This window comes from Xiphophorus couchianus, chromosome 20 (genome assembly GCF_001444195.1).
Source record: "Xiphophorus couchianus chromosome 20, X_couchianus-1.0, whole genome shotgun sequence".
In the NCBI taxonomy this organism is placed as follows: Eukaryota; Metazoa; Chordata; class Actinopteri; order Cyprinodontiformes; family Poeciliidae; genus Xiphophorus; species Xiphophorus couchianus.
The window spans coordinates 23,338,979-23,361,489 of NC_040247.1; positions in this window are offsets into that span (position 1 = coordinate 23,338,979).

Sequence of the window (22,511 nt, forward strand, 5' to 3'; positions counted from 1 at the left end):
GATAACCTTTTACTGATTGTATATTTTAATCTGACACTATTAGGTTTTTATGCATGGATTGAAACTGTGTAATTGGTTTTAATCTGGACCTGACTGTATTATATTTAAGTACAATTGAAAGATCTGAATAAAATGAATTTGGACTGAATTTCATTGTGCATAATTGCAAATGATTGTAACTGTTTTATCACGCACCGTGCCTTTAGTTGTGTATTGGTGTAACACATAAATAAACTGAGGTGATAATTTTTTTTATTTATGCCAGAGGCATATTGGCTCACACGAGTACAGAGGGACATGGAGCGTTCTTATATGCAGCAAAAAACCCCAAAATATAACACTTTCTCTTAAACATTTTTAGCAAGAACAAAGGAAATGATTTTCAGACAGACTATTTTGAACTTGTACAAAGAAATCCTAAATTTGATATAGGCAAATGAAGGAATAAATGATTAGATAATAAACACCTAACACTTTTCCTAAACATTTCTAAAACAAAAAAGAAAGTAGTTGTCAGTTAGGATGTCACAATTGAATATGAAAGAGGCAGCTGCTAAAGAAACATTCAGCAAAATGATGTTGAAAGAGTTTGTCTTTTAAGAACCAGCAGTGCCATTGCCATATTGTAAGAAGATTTAGGGTGTCTTGGGCGATGTCATTGCCAAAGGCCGCAAACCACTGTTGAATATCAATGGCCTTTGAGCCTTTGGATGCTTAGAAGTAATCGCAATGCCCAAAAGGGTTAAGGAAAACCCTCGGAAAACCATTTTCAATCAACAGCTGCATCCAGAAATTAAGAATAAAACAGCATTATGCAACAAGAGAAGCATATATCAGCTATAAGCAAATACCCCTCATTCAGAATAATTGTTTACATAATATATGGGTGTCCAGAAATGCTAGTATTTCTAAAATATATGACCATTGTGTTATTTGTCTTTTACAAACAAAAATATAATCAGTCAGTTTTGTGGCAAACTGTGAAGTGATCATGGTAAAAAATTAGAATGTTTATATATATTTTTGTGTTATTTCTAAGGTATCAGGTTTCCTTGGATAGAATTTTAATATACATTTAACTTAGTGATTTTAATGCTAACAAGAAATAAAACAAGTGCAGGATTGTTTTATTCTTTTTTGCTATCTGGCTTGTCCTTTTGACTTTTAATTGCTAGGTTTAAATTGTTGTTAATTATGTTGTGTTCTCTCTCACTATCTTGCCCAATAACAAAAGTACACCCCTACATACAACACACTTGCACACACACGCCCTCTCTCTCTCTCTTACTCTTTGCTACAGATTACAGGCCACTGTTACTTGCAATAGTCTCCCAGTAATAGGAAAGCTGACTTTGACTGTTCTCGTTAGCTTGGCTAAATACTCCCCGCTATGCTTTAATTAGTTTGAAAAGATTAATGATCTATAAAAGGAGCAGGAAGGTTTTCTGCTAACTCTTTGGTGGCAATTCAGTTTGAGTATAATTTGAATAAAAGAACTCAACGTATCCTTTTTCTTTTATAAGGTTTTTTTGTGAAACCTTATAAATTACTAAAATATGCTGTGAAAATCAGGAAAGGTAACTTAAATACATTATCAATACACTAACTAAATTACAGAGTTGGTATATGTTGTTTATGTGGAGCTGATGACATGATTGTCAAACTAGACTGTCAGCTGGGCAAATAATCGTGAAATTTATAAAATCCACAGGTCACTAGAGAAATATGTCTACTAGATGTCGACTCCAAAAACTTTGAGGAAAAAGCCGGTGCTGAAAGACAGCCAAAAGAAATCAACGGTGCAGAATCAGATAAAACCACATTTGAACTTTTTGACTGAACCGCTTAAGCAGACTGTCCCCATTAGTTGCAGGTAGTGGCAGCATCATTGTTTTGTGTATTCCCAGCAGAATGTAAACATTAAACATGAAGCCAGAGCTATGGAGAATAGTTTAAGTTGCAGCATTTTCATGTGTAAGAAAGGACCAATCATAGTCCAAATCTAAATCCAAACAAGACTCTTGGCAAGATTGCTAAATTGCTCAAACGTTTACCATTCAGTGATATACAGACATATGCCAGAAGACATGCAGTTGTAACTGCAGTCAAATGTGGTTCTTCAAAATTTTAGCACTTACAACAGCACTTTATACTGTTTTTTTTAGTTTAATATATTTAAACAATTGTACTCTTTTTTTTTCACTTCACTACTAAGCACTACTTTGCGTAATATAAAAACCCAATGACAAACATTTATGTTTTTGTTTACAAAGTCACAAGACATGAAAACCTCATGGTTTATGCAGTTGGTGTATACATACTTTCAAAAATCATAAACACATTTGTCCTCTGTACCAAAGACGAATTCGCCCCCTCTCATTCAGCCTTATCCCCTCCTGGATTCTTCAGCGTCTGGGCTGGAGACCACCTCCACCAATCCCTTCTCCCATCCCTTCCAGCTTGTTGCTATCTCTAAGCAGTTGGACTAATCCACTCCTCCCCATGTCCCTCATGCCTGCTCCAGTCAGCGGTACCCAGGATTATCTCCCCTCAGCCTCCATGTTCAGGTGGCACAGCTAAGGAGGAAAGTGCTACTCTCATTGTATCGTATAACTAGAGACGCTTCAAGTGGAAATGACTGTTAGCAAATCACTGTTTCCTGTGATGGGGATGGAAGAAGAATTAACCGTTCCACGCAGGTGGGTTAATGTTGCGTTAATGTAGCTGTCCATCAATTTTTGAAGGATTTGAATTAACACTTGATTTTCTGTGTGACAGTCCAAATTGTTTAGACAAAAGATCTCATTTTACCTTCATGAAATTATATGAACAATCAAATTTGCATTTATCAATATAAAAATGGTAAAATGGTGTCACATTTTTTATATGTTCTGGGTAAAAATCTAATTTACAGAAGTTACAGTAGTCAAACTTGGTAACAATTTGACTACTGATACAAATGGATCATTAAATATTAAATACCCCCTAAAGTAGGGACGAATCAAAAAACAGACAAAGCTTCCCTGACTGGTAACAGACTGGTCAGAAACTTAAATCTGATGGGGTTTTGTTTTGTTTTTTAGGACACCTTATACCCATCCCTTAACTAAGCCAACATATATCACTGCCAACCAAACTCAGTGTGGATGTTGCTGCCACAACAAGACTCGGTGAGTCATGTGTAGGATCAGTGAGCTTTTGAAAATTAAGTCAGAGAAACCAGAGGGATGTAAAAAGCTATTCACAAGAACACAGCATTTTTAGACAAAAAAAATGAAGCTGCTGGGGAGCAAGAGAGAGACTTGCACATTGTGAAGATAACATGAAGGGATAAGAGAAAATGTGCTTTCTATCTATAAATCTCTGTGCCATTTCATGAACATAAGAAAAAACATCCTAACATAAAATGAAGCACATTAGTCTTAATGTTGAAAAGGAACAGAAAGGAAGGAAATGTCTGGGTCAACTGGAGAATTTCCATAATGGAAAACCAAATATTAGGTGAGCCTTTAAATTACAACTCAGTGGGGCGTGCCGTGGTGGCGTAGGGGTTAGCATGACCCATATTTGGAGGCCTTGAGTCCTCGACGCGGCCGTCGCGGGTTCGACTCCCAGACCCGACAATATTTGCCGCATGTCTTCCCCCTCTCCTTCCCCGTTTCCTGTCAGCCTACTGTCATATAAGGGACACTAGAGCCCACAAAAGACCCCCTGGAGGGGTAAAAAATAAAAAATTACAACTCAGTGATATTTTCTGTAACTTGCAATTTGCTTAACTTTTATGGGGCTTTTTTTGTCTGTTTTAATTGTTATTTGGAGCTTTTAGTTGCATCTATGAATCCGTCAGGCTGGATAAGTTGGGGAAAAAAAGCAAGACAGCAAATTTATTAAGGTCAGAGGCACTTTTGTTGATTGTGAACAAAGATTTATTGTGTCACCTTTAAATATTTGAATTGTGAGGATTATTTAAGCCCTTTCACGTCACAAGCCGTAAAGTTTCGGCATCATCCTACTCAAGCCGCTGTAGATGTACAGAACCAGAAACAGCTAATATTTCAGGTTCTGCTCCAATCACTTAATAAAAACTAAGATAAGGTTAGGGACATTTGCTATAAAAACATTTATATTCCCCAATTTTTGTTAGCAATTAAAACTACTACCTGGTGCATCTCTTGCAATAGCTCATAATAAAGACTAAGAGAAAGCAAGGAAAGTGTATTTTTATAGCAACATTTAAACAGGGTATTTCAAAGTGCTATTTAAAAAAAAATGAAATGAAAACATACAAAACACAAGACATGAAAGGGAAGACATGGTAAAATGAGTTAAGACAGAAATGATAAAACAAAGTAATGTTTTTAAAGGAGCTAACAGTTTTTATATACCTCAAGTTTTAGGGAAGGTGGTTTTGGAGCTGAGGAGCATAGAAACTAAGTCCTATCGCTCTTAATTCTGGTCTTGGGAATGCAGTGTAAAAAATATATATGGTGACCTGAGGAGTATACATGATTTGTTTTTGACTATCAACTCTGAAACTTATTGAAATCAAAGATCATTCAGTGGCCTATGCATCTTTATTAAGATTCTAATTTCTATCCGTTGACAAACAGGGAGCCAGTGAAGTAGAGACAGAAATATACTGTATAGCTGCATAGATACTGTATGATGCATTATTCCATAATCTCAGGTAGTGGGACAATTATGGTGTTGAATAAAAGTGGCACAAGAATGGAGCCTTGAGGGACTCCACATCTGAATTTTGCACCAGTTAAATTTTTGAACCAGTTTAACACGGTATCAGTCAATCCTGCCAACCTTTATCATCTCTGTCACTAAAATCTATTAGAACCATTGCAGATGTTTTGATGCATCATGCATAAGTATAATATACACACCAGAATTTATTCCAAATGTATATCAACACTAGTCATTTCATGCATACATACTTGAATATGTTACTTTTCTTTCAAGTTATCAACCAGCCACACAGGCATTATGTTTGTCACCAAGGTAATGTAGGTCCTAGACTCTGCAAAAGCATTTTTATACAAGGTATTTTCATGTAATTGTAGATGACAGTGCCATAAATTCAGCCTGAAATGTCTAACTCATGAATTACAGGAGTAATTAATGTTAGACTCCATAAAATTAAGTTAATAGCAGTAGATTTAAAAGGATAAAAGACGGAAAAGGAATATTTCTTTAAATGCGTAGTTTTATCCTATGGGCTGTAGTTGATTTACAGTCCATTCTGGGTTATATCTTGATTTCTATTTCATTTATTCCACTTGCTGCCTTCTTATTCAACCACTTCTCCCCAAAACACTTTCCCATCCAATTTTCTCTCTTTCTCTCCCATCTTCTCTTCTCTCTCTCTCCTCCCTCCCACCTCTTACTGTTCAGTTTAGATTCAGGGATGGAAAGCTTCATAAACAATTTTCTCCCTTTGCTGTTGAGCTACTTTTACCCAGGCAATGTGTGAACGCCATGCCAATTTCCTGAATCCATACTTCACAGACTCCCACCCCCCATGCCCCACTGCAACACACTTTCTTCCTCTCCCACTCCTCACTCCCTCTGTCCGTCGAAACAATGTCCATGTCAAGACAATTATATCCACTGACTGCCACACACACTAACTTGCTGTGTTTACCACCGAAGGGCTGGTGGCAGCAAAGCAATTTCCTCCTGATGTGAATGCTGTATCTCTCTCCCTCGCTCTCATTCACAGTCTCTCGTGGCTTCTCTGGCCCTGCAGACATCTGATCTCATAAGCGATATAGCGATATATCCGCTGTTATAGCCACTGGCACCTCCTTGCATCTGGTCACCAGCTCTGCCAGTGTCGGTTATTTCTGCTGGGAGGTGGCAGAAATGTGACAGGCAAAGCAGCAGCAGGAACAGTACAAACCAAGGGCCACCAGCTCCATGCTCTGGGCTAGCCGTACGTACCATTCCTCCACCCAAAACCTGCAGACTCTTCCAGCGCTTGCTCCACCCCCGCCGACTTTGTCTTTCTTAAAGTGTTGCCATCTTGATCTCACAAGTCACGTACATCCCTCTTGCCACTTCCACTCTGGGCTTAGTTGCAGAAACAAGCAGCCTGAGTCACAACTTTATGGACGCGTCCATCATGGCCTTATGCTGAGCAGCCCTGCCTTACAGCTGCCGGAAAAGGTTGATGAAAGACGTGATTTATCCCTGCAGAGATGAGTGAATGTTTAAAGTGGTTGGAAGCCAAGGCCTGGAGGCAAGCGTCAGAAAAGTACTCAAACATGGCGGCACATAAACCGTATGTTAATGTGGAGAGCCCAGTTAATATTTCCTTGAGGTAGATAAAGTATATACATATGAAATATGTTTATATTTTGCTGTTTTGCTGGTGGCAGCTAATAGGGCTGAGGTGATAAGGTGTAAATAAATGCTGATGCCTGAAGGCAAGATATACTGTGTCTTTAACTCTGGGTTTAAAAATGTCAGACTTTTACAAACTCAACCCCAGACCTCTTAGTTCTTCAGTGTCTTTTCAAAACGTGAAATACAAACATTTTCTATCAATTAGGACAGTTGTTTCCACAGTGAACAATCAGCAGGAAGAAAAGAATATAAAGGTAGAGAGAAGTAAGGTAGGCCACACTGAAGAAAAGGAAGCGAGGAAAGTAGAACACAAAGAGGAAATGATACAAGGAGACAGTGAACTAATAAAGGATGGGTCCAAGAACACAAGAAGATATAAATAAAACATACTTCCTAAACAGTATTTACTGCCAAATTTTTATTGTTAATTATTCTGACGTGGCTTGCATGGATGTGAATTCTCAATTTAGTCTTTGAGCATAAGAGGAAACAACAAATTAACAGTCCAATATCATGTCCGTGGCATGTTGCTCGCTGAGACTTGTGCTCGGCAAATGACTCTGATCTCAGCTGACAGCCCCTGAGATTTCCTCATGTTGGGTCTCATGCATTTTCCTCCAGGCCATCCCTTGCGGCAGCAGGAAGTATTTGTGATTCCCTTTCTAATCTCCACCCGTAACAAATGTCATCTTGAAAGCTGAATTGGAGTCAAGCACTTATTAGTACAGCTTCGGACAATGCATTCTTGACGGTTGCTTAACTAAGTGGCTCTGGTTTAATCGTGGAGTTAAGGTAAAGTTTAAACTCTTAAAGTTAAACATCGGGAGCCAAAATTATTTGTTCTCTTTCAGTATTTGTCTTACTACGGTCTCAGGGAAAGGAGAGAATGTGCCTATTTCTTCATGTGAAAAGCATGGCAATGTGAATCCACACAGACAAAACGGGTAGAAAGCAGGGTGGTAGGGTGGCAGCATGATTTTGGGTGAACATTAAACCAAAGGTAGGGTTTTACAATGTTTTACGATAGGGTTTTAAGAAATGTTTATTATTTCTTAGAGGGGGAATGTTCAGAAAATTTTCATTTTAGTCTTCATCTAATTTAAACTTCACTGATCTTTTCTGTTAACTATTTAAATAAGGTAGCTAATATTTTTACTGGCAAACAAAACAGTCACTTATGTTGACTATTGGCATGCTAGTTTTCAAATACACAAAAAATACACCTAAACGTAGAGGAAATATTAATGAAATGAAGCACATCAAATCATCAAAGCAATTTGTCAGGGATTTAAAGCGGCAATGCTGTTATTTTACAGCCGTAAGTCCCAGGACAGGAATTAAAACAATCACAAGCCCTTATCAGGATTGTGTATCAGTAGCCATTTTTAAGTTTAAAAGAAGCAGCCACCTAGTGTGCCTGTGCTTTGCTCCAAAGGTAGATAAAGGGATTCTACATAAGTTCTAAGTTATTAGGCGTGTTCTGTGACAGAACCATCCATTATGGTTTTATTGCAGAAAATCAAAGCTTTTGTTTTCACTCCTGGGCCTCTTTTCTTCTCTGCACACAAAGAAGTCACAAAGGATTGGTGCAGTTCATTGAAAATCCACTCTGTTTGCACATTTCCACAAAGTTTACAAAAACTGGCTTTCAAACTCTAATCGCTTTTAAACGAAGGAATATTATTGCTGTGTTGGTTTAACTGTTTTAATTGCATTTGGGCATTTTGCTTTTTCTACATCAATCTGTTCCTCTGGAACTCATTTTACTGATTTTTATTTTTAGTTGTAAATTAAAAAAAAAAGTTTTTGTGTCACTTCACCAGGATTCCTTATAGTCCTCTTCAAGAAAGTCCACGCTAAAGTGCATGGCTGCAGAACAAAGTGGTCTTTTTTCTGCCGCTCAGTCTGTAGCCTCACTCAGAAGGAGAACTTTTCAGAAACTAATTACAGAGAAATCGTCTTCATCACATTGCCATTACAGGGGGAGAGGGGACAGGCCTGCTGACTCCCCGGGCTCCCGTGGCGAGCGCGTCTCTGATACACTTAGCCACAGCCCCGCTTTAATTGTGCAGAAAATGTGATTTGTGCCCCAGCCTCACTTTCTAGGGAAAATGGTGTTCGCAGCTGGGGGTGTTCCAGTCATATGAATAGCTCTGCTTTTCAACTAGGGACCTTTGAATGTGTGGGTACATCTGTGCACTTACATGGCACTTTCTGAGCATCTGTGTTCCAACTTTATCAGTAAATAAGATTTATAGTTATTTGTTTGATGTAAGCAACAAGGAATATCTAAAGAAAAAGAAAAATCAATTCGCTTCCAGACTCAACTTTACAGAGTTCTTTGCCCTTTACGGTCAGTGTTGATTAAAAAAAACCAACTCAACAATTTTAGGGTTCATACATGGCACTGGAAGGAAAGAAGGAAGGTTACGGAAGAAACGTGAAAAGGAAACGCAGAGGGAAAGACACAAGAAGATGGAAAGAGGTCAAGAAGATCAGGACAGGAATAAAGGACAACAAGGGAGGAAGAAAGCCAGAATGCACAAGAAACACAAGAAAGAAAAGAAAAGTTGTAAAAAATAGAAATGAGAAGGGATGGCATACAAAAGAAGGGAGGACAGGAGAAGGGAATAAATGCAGTACATAAAAACAAAAGAACAGAATGAAGGACTCAACAATTACGACATTTCCATCTTACGAAGTAAACCTTTGGCAATACAAATATTTTCCTCTTAATTTCTTTTTTTTCAAACCCAGAAAACTCTTAAAATCAAATCTCATCCTTAGGACCCTATTATTACCCTCTCTTCTGAGCACCTTAATCATAAACTGAAATTTCTCCCATTGTCTATATAATTCAACACTAAGAGGACGAAGTAAGGATGAAATAAATGTGGACTTAGGAATAGAAAGCGAAGTGCTGCCACATACAGCATAAGACTGTCTGAAATTAGAAAATTTAGATTAAAAAGGAAGACATAAAGCCTGGAGAGTGTGACACACACTTTGAAGCATCATGCAGAAGACAGAGGAGAAGTGTAAAGAGAGGAGGAGAACGAAGAAGACACATTTTGGCAGAGGATGAGAGGAACTAAGAGGTGGGGGTAGGTGGGACTGAAAGAGACTGATAGGGGGAAAGGAAGAAATCCTTAACATACACCCCTCACCTGGATATGGTGCTTGTGAGTTTCGCTAAAAAAAAACTGCTGATGTGACACCAGGAGCGAGAGCTAGCTTTTCAGCGCAGAGAAAAGTGCTTACTGGCTCTTCTTGTAAGGGAAAAAGGCTTGAGGTACACGCCTCACATATCCTCTTTGTTTGGAGACTTTGCAGTGGCCAGCACTTTCTATCTCGGCCCTATCTGTTCTCCATTTTTTTCATTTTCTTATTCATTCCGTTTGTTCTTCTCCTCCCTCAACACTTTCCGAGGACACGGTTGCATTGCCTGGCAGGCTACTTTTTGGATGGATTCGTTCCAGAATAATCTCTGGCAGTATGGCTCTGGCTGAAGTTTACTGTTGCTCCTTGTATTAGCAGTGTTTCGCAGTGGGAGTGTGGTTATGGATTAGAATCAGTGAGAAGTTGTTGTTTGGGCTGCGAAGAGGCCTTTTCATTTGCCCCTGAAAGACACCACCATGTGCTTGATTCATTAAAGTCCATTCATTCAAAGCACAGTCACATATGTCTTCTCTTAATGTGTTTCAGAATCCAATTTTGGGACATGGATTTATATATATATATATATATATATATATATATATATATATATATATATATATATATATATATATTGGAAATGTCTTTCTACATTCAAATTTATAAATATTTAATAAGAAATCCAGGCTTCTGGATAAAAATGTAAATACACATTTAGTATGCAATTCCGGTCTAACCGCAAGTAAAATATGATGTTGTAGTGTTTTAATAAAATCATATCAGTTGAATTCACTCTTAGATTGAAAAACAAAAATAGGTTATGTCTTAACCTTATTGTGTGAAATTATTACAGTTATACAATTTTGCATCAACTAGAGTAAGTTTAGGATTTTATTTTCACACAGAATTTAATTTATTGCTCATTCTGCTTTTTTAGAGTCGCTGTAACAAGCCTTTGGTCAATTGTTTTACAGTTGCACTTCTAGTTAAACTACTATAGGTAAGTTCTGTTTTAACTAAAGTAATTTGCCTTAATTTAAGTGGCACTAGTTTTCATCCTATTGTTGTTTCTGTTTTTCTGAACTAGAAATACAACTGGCCAGTTCTGAACTTCTTATAAGGAGGAAAACATGTTACTCTATGCTACATAGGACCAAGAAAACACACGTCACTCCAGCACATTCACTGACAACTTATTGAAATACTTGTAGGTACAGTAAGATAGGATATTTTTAATTAATATTCTTTAACATGGTAAGCTGGCCCATGCCTATTACATGCTGACCTAACTTGCATGTCAGTCTGAATCCGGCCTGCAGCTTATACAAAAAATCAAAATAATCATAACAAAATGAGACAGATTCTCCTCTTTTTAAAAACTAAGGTTTAGTTACATTCTCCGGTGTCATTTTGAAATACACTTTTATATATTATTGTGAACAAAATGCTGCTTATAATCAATATGTGAAAGATGAGAATGATTAAAATTGGGGAAAAAACACTCTTGTGGAAAGTCATGCCAATGCACAATGAAACACTATTCTGTTCAATAACTGCATAGATGTGTGAATTCAGATTAAAGAGATAGACAGACCAAGCAATTAATGTGCCAACTGGCCTTGAAGCTGAACATACAAATGTACTTTCAACAATTATGCCCATTTTTCCACATTACATGAAAAAAGTAATTGGCCCTGAGAATGTGATTGTGAGTATGCATTCAAACAAGTTAAATCTTGAGATTCTATTGGATTAAAAAACTTTTGCGGATGGATTGTTGGTTTTGGTGAGAGGCTTAACAATTGCTACCACCTCCTGAAAGAGATTGTTCAAAACTCAGGGTTTGTTTTCCGTTTCCAAATCCCTGTAGTATTGTAATCAGTCTTTCTAAACCATCTTAATCTCTTAATTCACTTGTATGGCTTGCTCATTCTTTCCACCAGCGGCACTTTGTAACGTCTAATCCTCTAAACTGCAAGAGATTTCCTGACCGGTACCAACCCCAGCACACATTAAGACACATAACCAAAATATATGTGCGTTCATGAGCGCAGGATAACAGCTCTCACCGGAGAAGACATTAAACTGGCTTTGGGTCTTCTGGTCAGTAAATCTCCTGCAGTGATTCTGAGTGTAATCCCACTGTTACTAATACAACCCATGTCGTCTCAGTGGAAGTAATTAAGAGATAATTTGTCATAAGGTAGAACTGGTAGACACTGGTTTTAGTCACTATTGAAGAACAAACTTTTTGATTTTGGAGACATTACAGAAGATTACAAAAAAAACAAACTGGTGCTAAATGCAGAAGAGACTTATGCTTATCTATAATAAGTCCTTAATGTAATTCAATCATTTTGTGTTTATTTTTGGCTACACTTACTTTACTATTTTCAGCTACCATTACAGAGATTTCAAGTTACTGTGAATTTGCAGAATAAGTTTAGTCATCAAGGTGAAGAAAAAACATTTGTCACCATTTTGACTTCTCAGAACAGCTTGTTGGGTTTCTGGCATTTTCTAAGCACCAACATGTTCCCTGATTTTAGCGTCTTGCCTTTGAAGCTCAAGACACGCCATTAAGTTTATTTATTTGGTATAATATGGTGAATAAAACTTGAATCTTTGCCAAGTTTAAGTTCTTTTGTGTTTTGTTAGGGTTATTTTATTTTTGTATGCTTAATTACAAAGCCTCTTACTACTAAGATTTAAATTTCTTAAATTTTGTTTTGTAGAGAAAAAACTACATAAGGACAACGCCTTTGAGATTTACGTGGGAAGAAAAGACTTATATAAAAGTTTATTATATAATATTTTGAAAAAATTTTATTATCTCTTTTTCCCAGTGTTGGAATGTGGTGAGAAAGATAGATTAATATACATACAGCTTGACTCTTTTTATTTTAAAAACTTTAGTTCATGTGTTTTTCAATAATAAAGTTCAACATTACAACTTGACAAGTTTTACATTTTCTTTATTGTATTTCCATTTTTTTCTTCCAATAAACAAACTGAGCTCCATATAACCCTCAGCCATCTGCGTTGGTTAGCTACATTATATAGCCCAGGCTTTTTACTGTAAACGTAAGATGAATGTGTTTTTTTCCATCTCAGAAGTTATTCGAAAATCTCAATCATCCGGTGGAAGCTCTCCAATATCACCAGACGGACAACTCCAACGCTTATTTCAGCATGTGAGTCATTGCTGTGTCTCGTCTCTTTTCCCCAATGAGCAAATGACCCTCGAAGACCTGCTCCCTCTCTCCCAAATAGCATCCTCCTTTTATCTAATGGAGAGGGGAGGAGAAAAAAAGAGAAAAATGTTTCAATGCCTCTGTCTGACGGACAAAATAAATTGCACTTACAAGACCCAAATTACATTGTTTAACCTCAAAATGATTGGCCTGGGCCCCTCTCCCAAGGCCTGATCAGCTGGGTGATGTATGACTTTAGTTTACTCCAGCTCTGCAAGCCCAGCACTGCACAGTGCTCTGTAAGCCTCTGGGGCAGCGCCGGGAGGGGAGGGATGCATTCGGCTCGACACAGCCAGAGGACGTTTAATGTTTAATAAGCCCCCTTTTCTTGCACTCGACTTTAATTTGGAAATATGAAGCGGCACGTGTTGAAAGAGGGGATTATTAGCTGGTGCTAATCTCTTTTTCTCTTTCTGTCCTTGTTTACTGCAGCTCTCCTCCTCTGCCCTCATCCTCAATCCTAAACAGAATGAAAGAGAATGACAGTGAGGGCGTAGAAGCAGGAGGGAAAAGGAGAGAGGGAGGCAAGGAAAAAAAATGAAATTGGTGTTCTTGTTTGTTGTGCGTTGTTGTGTTCTGAGCGTGTAATAAGGCTCAAAATGTCACTGGTCCAAACAGTCACCCCCAGGCAGTGTGGGATTGTGGGGATTTGTCTAGCGGTATGTGTGTGCATTGATTGCACACAATTTTGTAGGATTAAAAAAAAAAGCTCTAATCCTCTCTGAGTTTGTTAGATGGGTGTCATAAAGTTTGTTTGTTTGTTTAAAAAAAGAAGAAATACTAACATTGTGACTTAAACGTTATGTGTAGATGATTAGTAAAGATGTACAGTATATTACGGGAGTATGAGAAATAAGGGAATTCATCTAACAGAGGTCATTTTAGTGTTTTGTCTTTGCACTGAGAAGTAATTGATTTAATCTCAGTGTTTTTCCTCGTTTTTGTCCTTCTTTCCAATAAGGATCCCCTCCCTGTCTGCCAGAGGTGGTATCTTTTCACAACGTAGGAGGCGCCATCTGGAAGTGAAAAATATTAATGAAAAACCCAAATCCCAGCATGTCTTGCTGTTCTAATCAGCCAGCGTTTGGTTCCTTACTGCTCTGTGTTTCTGGGAAGTGACAAAGAGCCTGAGTGGTGGGATGGTGTGTGTGTGTGTGTGTAAAAAAAAAAAAAAAAGAAAAAGTGGGGGTTGGTGGGCAGCATGTGTGCTAAAGCACGATTGATGCTTTGTGTAGCGTCTGAATACAAATGAAGGATTTGTCAAACTGCAATATTTGGGTCCCAATAGATTACCACACGGCACCAGGGTAATTATGCACACAGTTGATTGAATGGAGTCAAAACAGGGGGAATGTGTAAACTTGTGGCTGCTGCTGCATTTCATTTCCATGGAAATGGAGCAGGCGACACAGGCAGAAATGCATGCAAATACACCGACAAATGCGTGATCACAGGCACCTGTTAGTGAACATTTAAATATATGAGCAAATACAGGTAAACATACAGTAAGCATGAACATACAAAAGGAGGCGGAGGATGTAAACATTTTTTTCATATGTTACGAGGACAACCAAATGCAACATGAATTGAGGAAAGTTAAGGTTTTTATAACGTAAATAGAAAATTTATTGATGTTGCATAAGGAAAGCAAGACAGAGTGCAGTAAAAGTAACAGAGGGTAATGGCTAGGAACAGCTAAAACCAAGGAGTTTATATACTGAAGTGAGACTGGAGAACAACATTGGCTGCGGGTGAGCTAATCATGAAGAACAGCTGTGTAGGAGAAGAAAACAGGAAAATTAAGAAAAGGTAAATAATTTACACAGTGGGAACTAAGCTGGACACAATGAAAACGGCAAACGAAGGGGGAAAAAATACTAGCACTGATCTAGAGCATAAACTAAATTACAGAAAACAACACATGAAATACTGTATGTAAGAAACTAAACCTAAATAGATTAGCCAACATAGCAACACCTTTCTATCAATAATGACAATGAAGAAAAAAACTGAGTAGAAATGCTGGAATCTCGCATCATATTTAATTTACCTGTTTAATACACCCTATTGCTATTACTTTCAGTTTTGACTCATATTTAAGCTGGTTGATTCTTGCGAAATGTGGGAGAAAGTGAATCCTGAACAAACCAAAATAACTGAGTGACCTGCAGGTTAACATACTTTTGTATTATCATATAACTGCATACGCGTACCAGAAAAAAAAGACAAGAACAAATCTTGTAAGTTATAAAAATACAACCTGGCAAGAACCCTCCAGACTCTGTAGGGAGTTTGCTTGCATGTATTGATTTTTTTCTAGATTACCTGACGTACTGCAACAGTCAATAAACATGCATGCTAAGTCAATAAATTGTCTGCATTACATGTACATGATTGTTTGTGATGTTGCTGCCATGGATTGCCTAACTCGTCCATAGAAAACCAAGCATCTGAGCTTTTGACTAAAGTGATAGGCTCCCAGCCGCCATGTACAGTTTATAGTTGATATACGAACATAGACATTTTTAAATTATCCATATTAGTGTTCCTGAATGATCCATGCCCTGCTGGTATACTGTTTATGATTTTTAAGGCATTGACATTCATTTTTGTTTGCACAGTTTGACAAACTATGTTAGACTGTGCATAATATTTTGCTGATTCTGGACCAATTAACCATTTACAATAACTTTTACAGTGTCAGAGAGACTGTTGCATCTTTCAGTATGTCACATGTAGTTACACATGAAAACATAGCAGGCCCGCTAGTTGTATTACCTCTAAGCCATTTTGTCCATGAAGCAAGAGAACATATTCAGTCCAGTCTAACACATTAGCTAATAAAATCAATGCACATGCTTGGAAACTCTATAGCTTCAAAGTGTGGTGAAATAACACTCTACCCTCCTACTTACTCATTATTACTCTTATCTTACTTTTGTCCTGTTATACCTTCTCATCTTGTATCAACCCAAACGGAGCTTCTACAGGACGGCCTTTGTTTCAGCTCCAGTATTTTCAGTCAAGAAAGCTTCTGTGTAACTTTCTGACAATGCCTCATTTAAAACAAAACAAGCATATATTTATCTTTATTTTTTAAGATATGTGACTTGACACTTACAGTAAACTCACGTCTTGCTCCCGACAGTGTTTAGATGAAGAGCAATTTAGTAACGTGCTAAGCTAAAGCTGGGATCGTATGCTCTCTGTCTTGTTGTTGATAATTCGGCTCATAACTAATTTAAATGCTGTTCAAGCTAATTGTGTTATAATAACACTTAGGTTGTCTTGATACTTAACACTTTTATATAGAAATTGATTTCCCTTGTTCAAAGGGAAATATGTTTGTAAAAGTATGAAGGTAAAAGCATGTAAATAAGGCACAAGAAAGACATTAAGATTGAATTGCTGAACCTGGATGTCAATGCATGGATGGATACTCAAAGAGAAAGTTGTAATAGCAAAGTAATTGATTTAATAAAGTAAATATTTTTTTGTTGGATGAGGAGGATGTGGAAGTCAGGAAAAAATCTTGTCTGAGAGTAGTAGAGACCTGATAAACTGGCACTCTCACTTAGAATTTAAACGACTCAGCAGTGGCCTGCATACATTTCACCACAGTCACAAGTTACTGCTTTTGACAAAAATTGTAATAAGAAACATTAAAATTCTGGCAGCATTCCCATAGGCTTAGTAATTTCTCCGACAGTTCTGACCATCGATGCTACACATCAGCATTCTCATTTCTGCAAACAACCGTGTCACCAAAATTTCCTACTTTATATTAATGAGCCACGGTTGTCTAAGTCTTACTTTCTGCCACATATTCAATTTATGCAGAGGAAATTCAAGTGAAGGTTTAACTGCATTACAATAATGTATTAATTTGAGAACTCCATCTGCATTGGCTCCTAAGATGCTACTGTATGTTTCCACATTTAGTTTTCTTCCACTTCAAGGCATATCAAGCTAATGGTACAAATGGGGTGCCTTAAAGAGAAAGAAGGTACTGATGCCTTAAGTTAATTGGCATCTATAGTGTATTTTGTCAATGTCTGAGTGAACGTGGAAAAAAATACACACACACTTGACATACTAATAATCATAGGCAGTGGTGGAGAAAGTACTCAAACAATGTACTTAAGTAAAAGTACAAATAGACAAAAATGTACTCTAGTAAAAGTGAAAGTACCACATTAACATTTGTACTTAAGTAAAAGTAAAAAAGTACTGGCTTTAAAAATACTTAAGTATTAAAAGTAAAATTACTTGCTGAATGTAATACCTAATCACGAATACAATGTCATTAAGCGTACCTATTGTATTTAATTTCAATACATCAGCAATACATTTAATTAACAATGCCACAGATAAAGCATGTTTTTATTGTGTTTACGCTGTGACACAATTTAAATCTAGATTTACATGCAACCAAGGAGGTAGTCAAGACCACCTAACCCAAGACCTCAAGACCAAGACCAGCGCCCCGTGCTACATGACACAATAAAATGTGAAATATGATCAAAATTGCTTCTCAAATTGATCTGAAAGATCCACATTCTCATAAAAACACATAGATATTAAATACTTAGAGCTGAAATAAGTTTAACCAATATCATCAATTCAAACTCTTCTTCATTCCGCTTTGCTTCCATCTCTGTGCTACAAACTGTGGCGGTCTCATACTATCCCTAAAAAGATAACGCCCTGGGCGTTTGCCCCTATTTCCCATGTCAGAAACCACAACTATCTGCACCATTACACATAGCAATTAAGACAATGTCCTAATGGATTTTGAGTTTTGAGAGGTTGACTCTGACTTTTACTCTATAACTTCTGGTATATTTATGTAACTATAATTGGGCTTCAAGGATTTTATTTTTTGATATGTAGCTATTTTATTTGTACAATCTCACTTTGTTGCACAAATAGAGCAAAATATTTTGGTTGATTATTTTCAGACCAATGAACTAACAGCTACACATGGTATTAATGAAGTAAAGTTATGCTGGTTTGTCATTAAAAAAAGTCTCATATGAAGTAAACCACACAGGAGCAAACGGCGCTACATAACAGAGTCTGACTGTGTGTCTCATTCACTTAGAAACTGATGTGACCGAAGCTTGGGTGGAGAAGCCAAATCTTAAGTTTGAGAGGGTGTCTGCTGATTGGTGTGGACATTTCAGATCACCACCTGCTCCCTTTGCTCACACCCACGTACACACATTATTTTTACCAGTACATACAGATAGGCATCCATGTGCACATGACGTATTTTCACACCAACACACAAACACGTTGCGGCTGCACAAACAGACAGTATCCACAGGGGACAGGTGGCACTGACCATATGCTGGTGATGCAGCCACCACAGAAGTGATTTTTTACTACCAGCACAGTATCTGATTCTACAGGGTAACCTTTGTAAATCAAGGACACAGGAAGACAATCCGACAACACCAACCTCTACAGATGTCCAGGTGAACAGCGGCAAGGTTTTCTGTGCACCTGAGCTCACCAAAATGTGAGCTCAGAAAGTCAGAAAGTCTTGCTTTCCACTTGTCACATTATGATTTTCTCACATAGAAAAAGTTTCCCTGACAAAGAAAATAATAGATTATTATAGCAAACAGAACTCAAAGTAGTCAGCTTAAAAGGTATGAGTACATGTTGAATCGTAATGTTTAAGACCAAGGCCGTATTCAGTGTGTCACACAATTGCAATGGCTGCAAACTGAGTCTGTCAAAAGTGCATAATGAGATTCAGTCAGGGAGAAATGAGAATGGGCAGAGAGGAATGCCATTCTGAAAGGAAAATATCACCTGTGATATTGCTTTTGAATAGAAAATCGAATGCATTGCACAATTTCTGAATAATCTCCGACTTTGAATAAAAGCTAAATTGAAATGACCCAAACCTTTCTACACATTGCATACCTTCAAAGGTTCAGTACTTACACTGAACACGGCTGAAGCCTGAAATGCTTTCTGTAAAGGCCAAGACATATAGGACGGGCTTTTGGCTGAACAAACATTTGAAAAAGAATAAATGTCAGTGAAATTTACATGATTTAAACTGAATCAAAGGATATTTTTGTGCGCATTTCTTTCATACCCTCGGCATTCCAATTTCCACAAAACACACATCCATTTGAAATGAAACCACAAATTGTTGTGTGCTGATGAATTCAATCTCCGAAGAAAAGACACATGGAGGGATGAGGATAATGAAAGAACTAAAATACATTGCGCATCTTTATGATGATTGCAATAGTAGTGTGTGCTGCAATGTGACAATAATGCATAACACAATTGCCTGTAGCATTTATTTCATGCTGTGTTTAATCCTGCAGGAATAATGATAAAGGGAAACAATCAGAGTGTGTGTGAACACAATAAAGAGCTTGACGGAATGGGCTATTGCTCTCCCACAGAGAATAATTGAGTCCTAACCGGGGGTCAGCAGAATAAATCATCTTCCTATCTACAATAACTTATGACCTCCAGTATACCTACTAGTTTTGCCTCAGAGTTTTAGCGTCCAGCTGTGGCCTTAATGTTGAGATGTATGTATACACATATATTTATTGTTCTATTATTGCTGTTCTTCTGTGTTTTTTTTACCCTTTCCCCAACCTCATGAGACTGTCTGAAATATATTGTTTGTGGAGAGAATGTATCCAAACCAACTATGTTCTCAATTTCTATCTTAGAAATTAATAGAATTGTTGTAGGAAACAGTCTGATCACAAATAAAAATAAATATTGATTTTACAAAAATAAGAATATAAGATGTTAAATGTTTCTTTCTAAAACCGCCTCAAGGTTTTCCCCCCCAAAAAACTTGTGTAAAGCTCGGTGGTTGGGCGCTAGGGCAGTCACTCATCCTGCGGCCCGTCGTGTTTTGGAGTTAAAACATGTTTTAAGTTGACAGGAAATTTGAAAATATCACTTGGTAATTATATGTTATTGAAAGATTCTGAGAATAATACCTGAACACCAACTATAAAGTCTTAAAAAATGTAAACATTTTAAAAAGACTTAAAAAAAAAAAAGCAATGTTTAGGCTGGTGGGGGCACAAGTAAAGCCTGGTGGCCCGCCAGGCTTATAATACACTCGGGGAAACCCTGCGCCTCTAAAACCCTTGTTCAAGATTTTAGAGGCGAGGTTCTGCTAAAAGGGTCTTAAGTCAAGTAAAGTTTATTTGCATAGCACATTTCAGCAACAAGATAGTTCAAAGTATTATTCAAAATTAAAACATAATTTAATAACCAATTATGAAACAAGCAACAGACACTACATTTATGCCATCATCAAGAATAATTATCATCAAATATACATCAAAAATATTAATCAATGTTTCAGTTGTTTTAAATCAAAGACAGTTAAAAAAAGTAGGTATTTAGGCTAGAATTAAAAGAAACTCAGTGTTTCAGCTGTTTTGCAATTTTATGCAAGTCTGTTCCAGATTTGTGGAGCATAAAAACTAAATGTTGCTTCTCCATGTTTGGTTCTAACTCTATTCGCAGTAGACTTGAACCAGAAGAGCTGAATGGTCTAGCAGGGTGATGTGATTTATAAACTAACAAAAGTATTTTAAAGTTTTTTCTCTTTCCTACATGGATCCAGGGGAAGGAATTTAGAAGGTGAAACTGAGGTGAAATGCTCTGTTTTTCTAGTTTGAGAGAATGTGAGCAGCAATGTTCTGGTTCAGCTGAAGTTGTCTGATTGGCTTTATAGGCAGACCTGGGAAGACGCTGTTGCAGTAATCAATTTCACAAAGAAATGAATTTCTCTAGATTTTGCTGCGACATTAGTCCTCTAGTCCTAGAAAAGCTCTTCAACTTTGTAATTGTCTTTGTGTGTCTGAGGGTTCAGGTTAGAGTCTGTATGATCATTAGTTTCTAGCTGTAATAATTAAAGCTGTTTGCTGACTTTTGATTGTTCTTCTTAAGACAGTAAACTCAGTTTTGTTTTACAAAACATAAACTCGTCACAACAATCTTAAACCATCCCTTTAATCAGTATTAATACATTTTCAAGCAAACAAATCATAAACCCTTCTTTATAGAGGAATTTACTAATATTAGTGGGGAAATGAGTAGTGTAGCTCCCTGCACACATTGATCCCATTAGATATTATTTTTATGTATTTGCATGACTCTTTGTTCTCCCTATTTATGTTTAAAAAAGTGTCCATTTAGATTTTTTTAGGTGTTTGTGCATTGTATCAGCGCTTCCTTTTTTGTTCCAGTTTTGATGTTTAGCAAGATGTGATTCAATTACTGCATAGTTACAAAGTGACCCGACTCCTTTGCGTTGTGCAAGTTTCTGTCTAATTGTATTTAAAAATGTAAGCGTCCAGCTGTCTTCTGAGAGGTGGTGGGAATGACCCTGCAATCAGACAGTTCACTTTTATTGTTTTAGAACTGCAGGATAAAATGATTTAACCATCATACAGAAAAATACATTTGAAAATCTGCTGGTATTTGGTGGCTATGACTAAAGGAACAGGAGCTAAAGTGGATAAAGGTTTAATAAAATGCAAGTATTCTGCCAGTCATACAAACCCTATAAATGAACAAAAACATTCAGTTTAGCGTAAATAGCCTTTGAAGATACTATTAAGTCCATACCACATTAAATGTTACATTATTTTCTTTCAACCCGTGATTTATCTTTGCTGATGAGCTCCAACTCTTTGTGGTTGGAAGGCCTCTTTGCTATCAACCTAATCTTTAGCTCCTTGCACAGATTCTTTATCAGATTAAAGTCAGAAACTTAAATCTGAATGTTGGTAAAATTAAAATATTCCTTAAAAACTAATTTTGCCACGTAGTTTGGGTTTAACTAAAGTCTGCTGGTCTCCGTAGGGATTTTTCAGAGCCAAACAAAGCATTTGCTGAATGTCCTATTTTTTTTTTTTATAGACCATGCTTCTATGAGTAGAAAATTCACAAAGCAAAGCCTGGAGGCATTTTAAAACCTGAAAGTTTTGTTGGATTTTAAATTGTATTTTTTATTTATTTTTTGGAAGAAAAAGAATCTGGTGCCAATTGGGTGTTTAAGAAATGGAATTCTAAAACAAAAATAAACATTTTTTTTGATTGCTTACATTGTAATTTAAGAGTCCATCTTAGTAAGACAGTTAATCTTTTGAATATAGTAAGTACACTTTTTATACTACTTTGATTAATGTCATTCTTTGGTTGACAGTTACACATTTTAACCACTCACTCCGTAAACCAAAAAGATTGTACATGCAGCTTGAATAGTTTCTCTAAAACCAAAGTAACATTTGAAAATGAATATGTCCTGATTATATCATAACCCAGTGGTCCCCAACCACCGGGCACGGACCAATTGGTACCGGGCCGTGCAAGAAATAATGAACTACTTCTGGATCTTTTATTTTGAAAAATCCTAAACCGGATTTTACTGGTATCAAAATTGAGCCAACTTGCAGCAGAATGAATGGCGCACGACTTGCCCCCTGCCCCCCGACAGGTTCCGTGCGACTAAAAAGACTTTTTTTTGGTGCAAATTTCACTATATTGTGTTAAATTAATCACAGTTTTAAATTTAGTCACATCTATAGTGCCTTGCTAAATCTTCCCTATCTCAAACAATTTCATGTTGCGTTGCAGCCAGTTTTCAGTGTATTTTATTAGTTATTTTATATGCGATTCAGTCACATAACTGTAAAGTAAAAGGAAAATGATAGATTTTCAAAATTGTTTCAA